A 15,890-nucleotide genomic window follows, 5' to 3' on the forward strand; every position below is an offset into this window, starting at 1 on the left:
CCGGCATCTATGGACATCTCCAGAGGAGCATCCCAGCTTGCAAGTCCCTACAGGATGAGCTCCAAGGCAATGGCATTGCAGTTCAACTCTTCCCTCTGTCCTCCTGCTCCCGGCTCCCTTCCCAGGGTTATTCTTTTTTACTTTTTAAAAAAGTTGTAGATGGTTATAATACGTTTATTTTATTTGTTTGTTTTCATGAGGTGCTGAGAATCAAACTCAGTGCCTCTCACATGCTAGGCAAGCACTCTACCCCTGAGCTACAGCCCCAGCCCCCAAGCTTATAAGAGTTCCTCTCAGCCCTTAGAACCCACCCCCAATAAACCTCCTCCAGTACATCTCAGAGTCTCCAGGTTTATTTCCCAAGGAATCCACCTTGGAAAATTCCAACCATAAATTTATATGAGTTCTTCCTCATGGTTATGAATTCTAGTGAAAAGTCCCATACCCCCACCCCATCCGCACCTCATGCAGAGCTATTAAACAGAGAGCTTCCTCATTGTCCTCCCGGGCTGGTGCATGTGATTATTTCAGTCTGCCCTTTCATTGAAAGTGATGTTTTTTTTTTTTTTTTTTTTAGGAATTTATTGAGTTTAAATTTATTAAATTTAAATCTGTTTACAAATTCCTTGTTGCCTTTAGAAAAAAAAAATAAAACAAATTTCAGTGGAAGGCCCTTGACTTAGTTTCTAATGTCCTCAAATAATGTTTTTTGTTTTTTTTTAAGGAATTTACTTTACTCTGGGATCTTAGCTTCCTCCAACTGCCTGGTGCTGGGCAAGGATATTGCTATGGGCTAAAACTTATCTTCCCCCAAATTCATAAGCTGAAACTCTAAACTCCGGTACTGCAGAATGTTGTCTGTATTTGGAGACAGGGTCTTTAAGGAGGTGAATAATTTAAAATGAAGTCATGACAGTGGGCCCTAATCCAACATGACTGGTGCCTCTAGAGAAGGAAGAAATTAGGGCACAGACACACAGGGAAGATGGTGTGAAGACATGGAAAGAGGACAAACAGCTATGAGTCACGCAAAGAGTCTCAAAAGGAAACAACCCCACAGACACCTTGATCTCCAACTTCTGGCCTCCAGAATTATGAGAAAGTAATTTCTGTTGTTTAAGTCACTGAATTTGTGGTACTTTGTTGCTGCCGCCTGGGCACACTAAAACAGCCATATGGACATCATAACCCAAGCTCCTCTTACTGAGACCAGCAATCTTTCCCCACTCCTTCCACCCCAGGTCAGCCTTAGCTTCTACACAGATAGCATTAATTCACTTTCTATCCTTTGGAAGGTTGGGTAGCTGCTGGGGGTGGCAGACAATCTGTACAAGATCAGTGATGCCCTCTCCTGAGCACTCCCGTACAACCAATGTAGGAGGTCTGGATTTATTGTCCTACCCTGCTGCCTGGTCATCACCTGCCCACTTAGACCCAAATTCTTCAAGGGGACAGACTTCAAATTCTTGACATCCTGTGCGGATGTCACACAAGAAGAGTGTTCTTCACAGACAGGCAGAGGTAATCACTAATGATTGGATGAATATGTTCCCCCGCTGGAAGGAGGGATGGGTGTCAGGCATGGAGAAAGGTGGAAATGAGAAACAGCTTATTTTATTGGAATGAAAGAAGGTTCTCTCCTTCCCTCTGACTTCATCTGCTCCTTCCAAATCTCAGTGCTCCTATATCTCAGAACATGGCACAGGACCCAGCAAAGTCATCTCCTGTCCAGGAGGGCCTCCTACAGACATTCACCTTACAAAGGCAGTACCCAGAGGATCAAATCACAGTTTAGCACAGGAGCAGACCAGAAAACCCCTTCTCATTCAACTGGCTCATAAATATGATTGGAAAGAGACTGAGAGGCAAAAGGGAAAGACCTCACAGATCTCCCAAGAAGCCTCCACCCTTTTGGACCCAAACAAAAAGGCAGTATGCCTCACGTGGAATCTAGCCAGGTTTGTCACCCAACTCCCCTATGCCCCCACCATGGCTGTGAGGCAAGGACACCCTCCTGCTAATGTGCCCTGGTCACATTTTTAATTATATGCTGTGTGCAGAATTCAACAAGAAAGGAGGCAGAAGAGGCAGGCAGCTGCTGAGACCACACCTCCACTCCTGGCTGGATACAGCAGCTCTTTGTGAGCTTGGAGACTAGGGAAGATGTGCCTCCAACAAAGGCAGGCAGGTGAGACCCTGTTAATGGAAGCCTGGATCTTTCAGTCCAAGTGGCAGTGAAAGGAGAGGGAAACACCAGGGAGCCAGTAGGGAGCAGAAAGGAGAGAGAAGGAGTTCCTGCAACATAGCCATTTACAAAGTTGAAAATTCCATCTTGCAGTTTCCATCTTTGCTTCTACTCACCTGAGAAAGCTGCTATTCCTTTGAATGCCACCTCTATTTGCAAACATCAATCCTCAAACTGATGCACCCAGGGTAGCTGAGGAATTCATCAAAATTGACTCCATTCTGGGCAATATCTGCAGGCCAACTGTGTTAGGACTGAGAACACTGACAGAAAGCAGAGGCCCCAGCACTGAGGAGTGTATATTAGTACAGAAAGCAATATTGAGACAATCCAAGTATTGTGCATCGAGTGTCTAATCTATGGTGTCTGTGGGGCTATAAGGGAAAGGGGGCTTCCAGGAAGAGGTGATCTTTCATCTTAATTTTGAGAAATAAGTAAAATTTGCCTAGAAAATGAGGGTGGGAGTCAGGAGGCAAAGATGTCTGAGACCAAGGAAAGAGAAGGCATGAATAAAAGGGCAAAGAGCAGAGTGTATATTTGGGGACCACGAGATGCATGTGTGAGCTGGAGTAGCCATAACTTGGGGGGATGGGAGGAGATGAGTCCAACCAGGAAGAAGCAGGCAAGATAATGATGGGCCTCACAGGAAGCAAAGGGCCAGACCAAAACAACTGCTTCAATCCCCAGCACCATAACAACAACAACAACAACAACACCGCTCCTCATTTCATGATGTGCTGTCAGTAGCTAGCAGCACAGAGGGTGGCCAGCACAGGATCTTTGATGACTTGACCACAAGGGTATAAAGAAGGAACCCAGAAGTGCAGAAAATTTTCATGGTGAGGTTCTCAAACCTCATTTCTGCCTGGTCCTCCCTCTTGTTTCCACCTCTCAGAAACCGCCTCCTTAGTTATCATTCGAAGAACACACTTACAGGGAGCAAGTTATCCCACTAAACATCACCAGGATGTGGTTCACAACTTCCTGGCCACATCCCCCAACCCGCTCCCTCATCACCCGGATCAGCAGCAGCAGGCCGACATTCATGGGGAGGTTATTCCTGAAGATTTTTCACTTCCATTACACTTCATACAAAACAGCAAAAGCAGTCACTTGTGAAGAAGCCCAGGCTGTTTAAAAGACCAGAAAAGATAAGATACTACATCTAGGACTAGAATGGCAGCCCAATGGTAGAACACTCACTTTGCACATGTGATGCACTGGGTTCAATCCTCAGCACCACATAAAAACAAATGAACAAAATAAAGGTATTGTGTACATGTGCAACTAAAAAAGATTTTTTAAAAAAGGATACTATATCTAACAGTAGGAAAAACTGGAATGTATATATAGGAACCACACCTGGACTTCTGTGTTTACAGAAAATGTCTTGCAGACCCCATAGGGCACTGATGAGAAAGGTTGTCTGTGGGGAGCAGGAACTGAGAAACAGAGATGAGCACCAAGTATTCATGGTCTTGTGAGGTTTTTATCACACGTATACACTGCTTTTTAAAATAAACAGTAAATATGAGACCAGCAAACAACACAAAGGATCATTCTACAAGCAGAATGTATGCTGCAGACTTAAGTCTTTGGTTCATGGCAGCATTTCAGAGGTAGAAGCTCTCAGGCATAATAGATCAGGGGGCTTCACAAACTTCATTACCAAATGGAGGAAGGAACAGAAAGGGAAGAACTGTGAGGAAGAAAACAGGCAGTGTAATAGATGAAAATCACTCCGAGGCCTGAGGCCACATGGATGGGGAGGCCTCTTTAAGGAGAAATTCATGATGTGAGACCCTGGAGATGCAGAGCTGTATCAAAGGACATGGGCTGCAGTCCTGACAAGAAGTAAAGGTTCCCCAAAAGAGAGGGCCAGGTCAGGTTGAACCTTTAAGTCCACTATAACTATATTCAGATGTTACACTTGGGGTCTCAGAAAAACCCCGGGAGGTCTTGGGCTTTATTCTACCTGACAATGTGTCTGCCAGGTGAAAGAACCCTTTCGAAAGTTGCCATGCATTTTTTGCTGCATGTATGAACAAGTCATGTAATTTCATTTTATCCACATATCAACTCTTGGCCTCACATTTTAGAATAAATGAACATTATTCTATCATTTTTAAAGGTTAAGAATTTATACTAAAATTGAATAAATTATTTATATCCCCACATATAAAAAGAAAATCACACCTTTCAAAGATTTTTTTTCTAATTCTTAAATCCACTGATGCACTCAATTTTTGAGTGGGTTTTTTTCTGAGATGATTTTGGTCTAGAGTGCTTTTCTTTAATGGAGCTATGTATTTTAGAAAAGCATTCCCCTGAGAATATTTCAAATATATCTTCATTTCCCACAGAACAAGCTCTGAGTGCCTAAAAATTAACTTGTACTCAAACCTCAAAAATTGAATCAGAATATATTTTCCTCAATCATTCTAATAAAGACATCAATAATGTCAAAACCCTGAGTTTTGAAACTGAACTTCTGTTCTCTCTCTAGCCTCATTATTAAAACAGATATTTTCCACAGTTGTTCATAACAGGATTGCCATTTTCCATGCTGCCTGCCAATTATAAGCAGAATCAATTTTAAAACCAAACTAGGCCCTGTCTGAAATATTCCAAGATGCATTACCATCTGGTTTTATATCAGCATTCAAACAGGCCAAAATCACTGTATTACCCAGGCTTATCAAAATTAGTTCACATATCATTCAATGCACTTTCAAGTCACAAACTTTGAAAGTCCTCCTAATTTTTCAAATGATTTATCACAAATTAACTAGCAATAGGTCTTTTAGTAATTATTCTTTTGAGGAAACACAGCATACTAAAAACATTTACAAATAAATAGAAAGTGGCAATCCAGTAGGTAAGATAACAATTCCCACTGATCCGAGTAGATGCGGTTGCCAGACACTGTCCTGAGCAAGATAATTTCCACAGGATGACCTGAATGTCTTCAAAAACTGTAACTGAGACCTAAGCCTGGCACCTAAATGTACATTTAGGTACAGTTTATCATTTTCCAAAAAATATTTTCCTTCCAAACAAGTCTTTAAAAAAGATTTTTTAATATCTCTCTCAATTCATTTATTTAACAGTCTGGACTATAGATTCCACGCAAAGATAGACACTGGGCATGCCCCCAACTTTTTATCATCCAACAGTAGAAAGAAGCCATGAACATAAATACTACCCACTTCTCTTCATCATGATTAACACTCCCAACCAGCCACACACAAACACACACACATGACATACACACATGTATGTGCATCCACAGTAGCACACACTCCAAAGACATTTCTGACACACTGAAGCATCACCTACAGTAATCTGTAGTAATTCTCTTATTAATGCTATTTGGTTCAACCTGATAATTTTACTGGATAGGACAGGGATTCACCAAGCCAGTTTTCCATTTCATTTACCTCTCTGTCAACCATTCCCTTGGAAAATAAAAGATTGGGGGGCTCTCTGGGACACTTAAAAAATATAGATATTATTGTCACTTCTGAAATGTAGAATTTTTCTTTAGACACTGACTCAAATATAACTTCAAAAGTCAGTTACATTGCTTAATCCCTATTTATTTTCTTTCCATTCTAAACTATGAAGAGGATTACAAAAAAAAAATGATCAACAAGTAAATTATTTTAAACATTTCACATTACAAATACATTTAGGAATCTAGAATGAAACTAACAACTCTAACAACATAGAGATCATACACACACACACACACACACACACACACACACACACGCAGAGAAGCTACTCTGTAATGCAAGTGGGGGAAAACTTTATCTTCTTAATTTTTTGGTTTAACTAAACCAGAAGTTGAAGACAACTTAAATGTACTATAGAAAATAACACAGCTCATGACATTATATACCAATGCCCATATGTTCTAGGCAAGAAGTTAGAGATTTAAATACTTGCTGTACCAAAGGGGTGATATCCAGTTTAAAAGAAAAGGAAAAGGAAACTCTTTGCCCAAAGCAACATCCTAACTCTGTAGGCACTATGCAAGTTTTTTTCCTAAAGGAAATGGACCAACATTTTTAAGATAACACAACTGATCAAGTATAACAAGTGAAAACAAAATTTCCTCATAATTTTTCTCTATTGTGAGATTTAAGTATATCAAATATAACAATATTCTCCCCAAGGAAAGACTTGCTTTTGATTTCTTCACACTCAGGTCTTCATTCAAACACCCACAAAAGTAATAACAGCTCTACTGGGCACATGCACAAGTCTGAGTAACTATTATTTCATCTGTAAATCACCTCCCTTCATTCCATTCCTCTTCCTTTACATATGTAAATTATGGTGTCTGATCCAGAGCTCCCTACCAGCCACCACAACCAAATTACCCTCCAGGGACATCAATGGGCTTGTTATTCTTGTTTCAGTATTTTTATTTAAAGGGAGGGAAGAGGAAAGAGTGGCTGTTTTCAGGAATCAGAATTCCTCTTGATTAAATTTCTGGCTCACTGATATTTCCTGAAATGCACTACCCTCTGCTTCTAAATGTTTGGCTTTTCTAGAGCCAAGATACAATGTTTTAAATATAAATTGTTTCAAGTAATATATGTCTAGTTTTGCAGGGAGCATTTGGTCAAATTCTAATATTTCCTCTTGGGAGCCAATCCCTTTCAACAGCAGATCCAATCTGACAGAATAGAATTTTAAACAACACACACAGAGCTATAGTTTCTGATGTACACAATTCTTTTTTTCTCCTACTCTGAGACAACTTGTATGATGCTGATCACTTGGAATACAGATCTTATTAGGTAATAAATTTATCATAAAATGTACAAAATACCTACTTCTTCTCCCCATCATTAAAAAAAATACAAAACAGAAAGCATGGATTCTACTAAGGTTGAGCGGTAGCTGTCACTACTTGGGTTTGTGAATCATTGCATGATTAATAAGAACAAATAGCACATGCACATTTTCATAGGCTGCAAATGTTGATTGAGAATACACATACCACAGGGCTTCCTAGTCCCCAAATGAGATTATCTGTAGGCATAAATTGTTCCATTTTCATAGTTTTCCTTGATTTTAATGAAGGATTATATTTCTGTGGCCACTGAAAACTTGAGAGAAGACCCTCCTATTTTTTTCTTTCATTAAAATGTAATATGATCTTATTCCAAATTTTATGCAAGATATAATTGGTGGGGGCAGAGAGAGGGCTCACTGCTATATTGCACTCATCTTGTTGCATCAGACTCAAAAGCTCAAGGATATATATTTGTCACATGTCAGTCCAAGCTAAAGGCATCCACCAAGAGAATATATATTTTCACTCTTCAGCTGGCAGCCAGAATCTACTTCCACAAACCAGCATACTGATGAAAGCCAAGGTTCTCAGCTTTGCTTTCCATTTCTTTGTCATAATACCTCTTCCCTCTGCAGAGAAGAGAAGCCATTTTACTAATTTATAAGTACCCTGACGATCCAAACATCTAAAAAAAATTTACTCATCAATAACAGTCAAGTAAAAGAAAAACTACATCCCACAGGGTTAGAGACAGGCAACACCAGCATGTATTGATCAGCAGACTCCTGATACTCACTGAAGGCAGTTACTGCAAGGACCAGTGTGACAATAATGGAGAACCAGGATACCCACAATGCCTTCTTTCTGTAGTTCTGAGCTTCATGAGGTTTCAGCCGGGTGCTGCTTTCTAGTAAGCCTGACAAAAACAAGGAGAAAGGATTCCTTATTAAGAAACCCACAGCCAGAGCTACAATTTCTTATCCAAAGATTGCAAACTGACAGCCCATGGGCCAAGATGCGTTTTGTTTGGCCCACACTGTGTTTTCACAATTAGGAGATTTCACATGAAAAAATCAAGCATTCTGGCATCTCTTGAGAAATCACAGGCATTTGCAATATGAGGCATGTATTTTCTGCAAGGTGATAGCAGCTGTCCTTTTTAGAAAAACTCCACAGACCCCTAACACTCCCTGATATCACACCAGATCATTTCCTTGCCCTGCATCAACTCATGTCTCTCAGGCAGATGCTGCTCCATCCAACCAGGTCCTTCCATCAGAAAAACAGTACAACATTCAATCATTCAGGCTCCTGGGCCTGTGGGTACTGATTTGCCCTGACCCAACAGCACAATCCCATCTGGAGGACTGGTTTTACCCAAAGCAAAGAATCCTGTACTACAAAAGCCCTCACCACACCTTCTGACAATTAACAGAAAGAAATACCCAATTTGTTTTTCTTTAACTACAACCAACATCAACCCAAATTACATGTCACATTTTTTGTCCTCCTTCCTTTGGACCAAAAACACATCAAAAATTCTCAGAATGTTTAAGTGGAGTAAAACTGTTCCACTTAAATTAAGGAGGGAACTTCTTAGGTAGGACATGTGTAAGACAGATTTTATTTTTGTCTCCTGTTTTGCACATTGAGAGTCCTTGACAACAGACATCTGTGACAAATCCCAGGCAGTGCCCAAGCTTCACCTGCCTTGGTTCAAAGATTAAAACATCCTCAGTGTGATCCTGATTTATATTTCTTTGTTCTCCTTTGAAATAAGTCATAAGTGGCATCTCTTAGTTACACAAACAATCAAATTTTCAGTCATGTGTTCTACCCAAGCACAAGCTTGTTTAAGCCATTCTTGGCTAAATAACCCACAATATTCCTTTTAGAGATTGAGCAGCCTTATCACACCAGTTCCAAATAATGAAGGAATTGGTAGCCAAAGCTCAGGCCTATTTGTAAAATATCACAGTGTGAGATATATCAGTCCCACACATCGCCTCTTATGTCTGACCAGCCATCACATGAAACCTTTAGCTGCTATGGGGACAGGAAGGGTGTGAGACTTTACCTTACCTATGATAAAGGGCATGGCCTACTTGCCAACAAGAAGACAGGTTAACGGGGAAAAAATGCATAACAAATGTATTTATTCAGAGTTCTAAATGACATAGGAGCCTGCAGAAATGAAGACTCAAGGATTGGGGGAAAGCTAGTATTTTTATGCTTAGATTGGGTGAAAAACAACCATAAAAAAAATGTGATTACACAAAATAATATGAGCTAATGGTAGTAAACCAAGTATGGAACTCAGCAAGGACTGTCCAGATTCTTCTTGGTATCTCTCCATGGCATTTCTTCCTCTTGGGTGTGGGGCAGGACCCCTTCTGGAATGAAGGTCATATGATCTGCTATCATAAGACAAGGTACATCTTGTGGCCACATTGAATTTCGGTTATGATCAGCTGTGATGCAGAAAGGTGGTGTGTGACACGGAAAGGTGGCAGGCAGAAATTAGAGTAATACTGCTTGGTGTTATGGCTGAGTTTAGGGAAGAGGAATCTAGTTTCTGTGACCTGCCTTGGGGAAAAAAAATAATTTTGCCTTGGAAGAGAAGGGGAAACAGGAGGAAGAAGGGCAGAAGATGGTCAGAAGATATTTTGCTTCTAAAGGTCCTTCAGAGGACTCAGCATGCCAAAGTGCCATATTTGGGGTATCATTTTTCTGAGCCCAAATATTGCCCAAAACCACATCCTGTTCAAAAATTATACCAAGGACCCTGCTAACACTTCTTTTCTGTTCCATTTATTTCCCAGACCCAAGTATCAACACTCAGCAAAGCAAGCGGCAGTGTCGAAAAGGCTGCTTAATGACAGCCCAGAGGATGTTTAAATGATTGAAACCTGTGGGCTTATGTATGATCAAAAGATAGATGAGAATACAAATGGCAAGTATAGGCACCATTGCCATCATCTCACTGTAAAAGTCTCCCCAAAACCTCCTTTACAAATGCACTTGGATGGGAAAAAGACAAACCTTCACTCTTGTCAAATTCCACCCTAGGTATAGGTGATTACAAATGAAAAGACAGCATATCCCTTTGTCTCTTCTTCCTTAGCTACTGGAAAAACACCCAATTCTAATTGTTAACTATAAACACCCTGGTCTCCAGGTGAAGTCATAACCTAAAATAAGCAAATCCCACATACCCCAATAATTTCTTTTCCTTTTCTCGAATGATGGAAAGATCTTCCTCTCCTCCAAGCCAATTGATTTTCAGGAGAAGTAAAGCTATAATGTTTAAGTATTGACTGAAATAAGCAGGTCATTTGGTAGGTATATGGACAGGAATGATTTCAAGATGCTGATCCACTGGGGGCAAAAACAAGGTTTCTTTTCAAAGCAAATTTAGTTTTACAAGAGGCACAATCATGATCTGAGTTTTCCATTCTGCCATATAACATTTTTTTTTCTTCCAAAGCAAGTTGGACTCAATAATATACCTAATTGGACCACACATATGGACCCATCCAAATACCTCACCCACCAGTGCTCCCCTGAAAGGAATTTCAGATGACAGTGATATGGGCTGAACTGCCTGCCAAGGTGGCAGTTGGGTGTTCTTATCAGTAGGTCTGGAGGTCCCTCCCGAGATCTGATTCTTGGTGTGCGTTCCCCACAAGATTTAAAAAAAAAATTAAAGATTATATATATTTATTGTATACATGGTGGAATGGTTCAATCATACTAATTTACATTTGCATTAACTACTTCATAGATTTTTTTAAAGAGAGAGAGAGAGAGAGAGAGAGAGAGAGAGAGAATTTTAATATTTATTTATTTATTTTTTTAGTTTTTGGTGGACACAACATCTTTGTTTGTATGTGGTGCTGAGAATCGAACCCGGTCCCCACGCATGCCAGGCAAGCGTGCTACCACTTGAGTCACATACCCAGCCCCTTTTAAAAATTTTTAATTGAAGTAATTGCAATGGGAACACTAACCAAAAGAGGAAAGACTTCCCCCATTTCTGGCCAAGTTTTCTTTATTTCAAGCTTATTTTTCCCTTTAAAAATGTAGCCAAAACCAAAAATGGAAAACTTTGTACTACTCAAAGAGAAGTGGAACATGAAAACTTAACAACCTGGCTCATAAGTGAATAGTCCACTCAGGTTCCTGGACACCATGTTGGATGCATATGCACTCACAAGTTACAAAGATGTGGTGAGAATTCCTAAAGTGCTCAGGAAGCTGTGCTTCAGAGGTCTTCAGAGGTAGAAGAAGGCTAGTGTGGAAAGGCAGAATGGGCCAGCAGAGCAAGCAGGGCTGGATTCTCCCTACTCATGCTTGGCCTCCACATCAGAATTTCTAACTCCATTTAAATTTCACATATTTGGAATTTGGTGTTCTCTTCATGCTAAGCATAGGTCTTTATTAATGAAGAACCAATTTCTTTGCCGAGGTGGATACAAATATAAGTGGGAGGTTTAAGCCATACTAGTATCAATTAGTTCCCATTGCTTTCTTCTAAGAGTCTATCAAACTTTAATTATCTGCAGGAAGGGGAATTTTTATTAAATAGGAAACTAATGAGAAATAATAAAATATATTACTCTTTGGTTAAACCACACCCTAAAGTTTGGGACAGAATGATGGGAAAACACTAATGGAGAGAAAACTGAGCATTCAAAGTGGGAGGTAGAAATGTTTTAAACAAACTTGGCCTATTTTTTTGTGTGTGTATTTAATTCCTTTGAGGTCTTAAACCACAGAGCTCTTGCTCTCTCAACCACAAGCTCAACCAAATGGCACTACAGTACTGACATTCTGAGATGGCAAGGTGTCTAGGAACTAGCCCATGTCACTTCTAAAGGCAAAATGTCTTCAAAATTCCAACACAGAGATTATAAAGCAATGCTTTTATTTCAGTGTGAAGTGGTCCCCAACAGGGTCCAAATAGCTCAGAAGAAAGTTAGGATAAAAGAGAATACCAAATATAGGTACACATCAAGAGTATTCATCCCCTCAGATTCTACAGGTATGTAGGCCCAGAAGAAAGCCAACCTGGCAGGGCTGAGAGCTGCAAAGCTACCAACTGCCCAGACTTCTTCTTTCCAATTCTCTCACCATTGGGAAAAAGTAGCAGCACTGGAACCATTCCCAATGGATAACAAAAATTGATATTGGAAAGATGAAACCCCACATGAAAAAAAGTAACACAAATACAAAATATCACAATAATCCTCCCCAGGTAACCTTCTGATTTATTTATCTGAAATGACTCACTTATCATTAACTCTTTGCTGTCGGGAGTGTGTCAAACAAAAGAATGTCACATTGACTTTCAGTTAGCTCTCAATGGCACACGACACTGGGTTCTTGGGGGGACAGGATTCATTCTAACAGAGAGGCTGTGTGTGATATCTAATGCTGTCACACAGTGATAGTTTATGAACAGTGCATGCTTTCAGGCTACAATATAATAGAAAATAAAATTCAGTTGACCACTGTCAAATAACCTTGAGAATAAATTCAGAAAGGCTTTTTACACTTGAGCATGTGCTGCAAAATTATGCTAAATATTAACTCACCCTAGCACTCCCTCCACCATAATTTTGTGGGGTGGGGAGAAACAGGCCTGGTGGGCAGAAACAGGCCATTTCTTACAGATGACCCACCTTGCTACAAAATTAAGCTCAACACAGATTTTTGTTTTTCTTCAAAATAAAAAAAAAATAATCCTACACTATTAATTACAGAGGGGCAAAGGTAATTTAACACACCCTGTGGTAAAATGTTAAGTTTTGCAGGGTGCTGGTAATTCACCAGTCGTCAGGTCTCAAAGGATATCTAGTTCTGTGAGAAGAGGGGGAGAGACCACAATCTAGGTGCTGAACTCATTGCAACCGGAGCAGCTCCAGTTCCTGCAGAGCATTTCTAGGGATTCCACGGAAATCACTGTTTCCATGTCACTATTTCACATGCTATAGTTTAGAATTTCTAACGGAGAAAGATCGTGCATCCCAACACAAAACGGAATAAAAATGTACAGGAGAGACTAAGAATAGGACAGAAACCTGCTAAGACTAAAATATATAAACCCTCCAGAGCCGACAAAATAAAGCTTCCAAGAAAAGGGGGTGGAGGTGCAAAGCGCTGGCTCCCCATGGAGGACCTGGCTGCAAGAATCCGATTTCGGCCACTGCGGTTTAACCGTTGATTCTTTTCAAGGGTTCCAATTTGAAAGCAGCAAGAAACAGAAAAGGTGTAAATGCAGCCAAGAGCTGGACATTCTCCACAAGGAATCCAAGTCGAAGGAAACGAAAAAGGGATGGAGGAAGACGAAAGAAACGCGGGAATGAACAGGAGAGTCCTGGCGTTCCATGCGGGCAACTCAAAAAGGACATTGGTTGTAGGTCAGAGGTAGAGCTCGGCCTCTCAGGGTGTTTGCGGAGTGTAAGGCCAGTGTCCTGGGAAGGATTCTGAAAGGGCTGGAAAGGCGCTCTGCGGAAATTAGATTCGATGGCTTCCATTCAGATGAGGTTAGTGACCCAAACCCCCGCAAATATCTCAACCCTCTGCCCCCTCTCCACACAGCAGGGCTGACTACGGAAACCGGGGTCCCGGTGAGGGCGCCGGAGTCCAACGGCAGTCCTGGCCGAGATTCGCTTCCCTAGTCCCGGGGGTCACCGAGAAAACACCTCGAGGCCAAATCCGCAGGAGGAAGTTTTCCCAGGTAGCCGGCGGGGGCAGGATAAGGATCTGGAAAGGGGACGTAAGGAACCCAGGTCCCTCCGAGATAAGCGGGCCCTGCAGTCCCCCGGGAGCGCTCAACGACGAAGGCAAAAAGAAAAAAAAATGAGAGAAAGAAACCGGCTACAGCAAACTTTTCCAGCGGGCGTCGGAGGGGCTGGGGTTGGCTGAGAGAAGGGAGCTCGCCCAGGCGGGGTGGGCCTGCAGCTGGCTTCTCAGGGTTGCAAAAAGGAGCCGCTACCGAGGCAGCACGGGCCGCGGAGGTGGGGATGCAGCCCTCAGCTCTCAGCGCCTTTCCAGGGAAGTCCTGGTTTCGTGCCCCTGCACGCTCTGAGGCGCCCGCCCAGGTTCAACCCAGAAGTAGGGAGAAGCAGGCCCTGAGCACGCTCCCCATCAAACGAGCCCCGTGCGGGGTAGGGGTCCGGGAGGCCCTGGGCGGTGCCCACTCACCTTGATCCTCCAGTCCGTAGGTGAACTGGCCGCTTTCGCTGATCCGCGCCTGCCGCTCCTTCTCGGGTGCGGCGGCTCGCACGCCGGGTTGCTCAGCTGGCCCGGGCTGGGGGCGGCAACCAGAGGCGCTTGGCCCCGCTGCGGCGGGGGGACTGCTGGGCCCGAGGGGCTGCGGAGCTCGCTGCCCGAGGCCGGTTCCGTGGCGTGGGGCTCCAGATCCCAGCGGCAGAGGCGGCAGCGGCGGTGGCGGAGATGAGCACAGCAGAGACTAGAGTCAGAAATGCGACGCACCGCGGCTCTGGTGGGCGGAGAGACGGACAGACAGACCGCGTGGAGAGGAAGGGAGGGCAGGGACCACGGAGTGGAGGTGCACGGGGGCGGGAATGGGGGGCAGGTCCGCAAGCGGCGGGGCTAGCGCGACCGGCGGCGGAGGCTGGGGCCACGCTGTCGCCGCTGCGCTCCGCCCCTGGGGGCAGGCGTGGGTGACTGGGACCCGCCCCAAGGCGCTGCGCCTGAGCTGGTGCACGGAGGTCGGTGCACAAAGCAAGGGACCGGTTCTGGTCAGAAGAGCGGAAGATAGAGGGGCTACTGGTATCTTTGGAAGAGGCAGGCGGCTTGGGTAGTACTTAGCGAGGTCGTGACAGGGGATGCGACCCTCCCGTGCGACGGATTGGTACCCAAAAGGACCCTTCAGACCCAATTCCTCTGCCGTCCGCAAAGCCAGCTGCAGCTCGGGGACAGGAGAATGAGCAGCGCCCCACATTTGGCATCTTTCTTTTCTGGAGCCTTACAGGCTTCGGAGACGAACCGGGTTCCTGCCTGCCTGGGCCACCACACTCGCCATCCATCCCGAGAAAACGGGGTTCACCTGCCCGAAAGCCTGTTTGTCTCCTGCTTTTAACTCCCCCTCTCAGTTTCTCTCGAGCACCAACTTAGCCAAGAGGTGGAGAGAGTCTGATGGACCAACAGCGCTGTAGAAAACACTTGGACCCCACTGCTTCCCCACTGCGACCTGTCACTCTGTCTTTCTCAACCTGTTCCCTCACCAGCTCATTTCTCCCTCTCAAAATCCTCCTAAAAGTCTCTCCAGCCTGCCCCAGTCCCATCCCTGTTTTCCACCTCCTATCACCCGGAGCTGGTACCCCTGCGCGGTCGCACTGGTCTCCCCAACAAAGCCATAGTCTAGTCCACGCCCTGCGGACACCTGCTCTCTTGGAGACCGGAGAGGCGCAGAGGAGAGCCGGCGGCTGAACAGATTGAGCTTGCATTTAATGGTATCAACATCCAAGCTCTAGAGTCTAGATTTCATCTTTAGGTTGATATCAGTCTCCAAATTTAATCTGAGTACTCTAAATTGCGAATTCCTCTTTTAAAGGAATGTGCCCTGTTTTTTTTTTTTTTGTTTTGTTTTTTTTTTTTTTTTTTTTTTTTTTTTTTAAGAGTAACCGGTTTCCTTTCTCATTTCAGCTTTACTTGTGATCGAAATCAGGGTGGAATTTAAATGCCTTTGTGATGAAGTGGAAAAATCACAGAAATGAGGAGAGTCTCATTTTATTGTTGTTAATCAGTATCAGTTAGGAGTTGATTTTGGTTTCCTTTATCTTTTGACCACTAATTTCTTCAACT

The 15,890-nt window shown here is 43.1% G+C and overlaps 1 pseudogene; it reads right to left on the reverse strand.

Annotated features, from left to right (window-relative positions):
- The window catches only part of LOC143389830 (uncharacterized), a 192,430-nt pseudogene extending 177,403 nt beyond the window's left edge, over positions 1–15,027 (reverse strand).
- Positions 15,028–15,890: the final 863 nt, after the last annotated feature.

Source organism: Callospermophilus lateralis, unplaced genomic scaffold (assembly GCF_048772815.1).
Source record: "Callospermophilus lateralis isolate mCalLat2 unplaced genomic scaffold, mCalLat2.hap1 Scaffold_66, whole genome shotgun sequence".
Taxonomy (NCBI): domain Eukaryota; kingdom Metazoa; phylum Chordata; class Mammalia; order Rodentia; family Sciuridae; genus Callospermophilus; species Callospermophilus lateralis.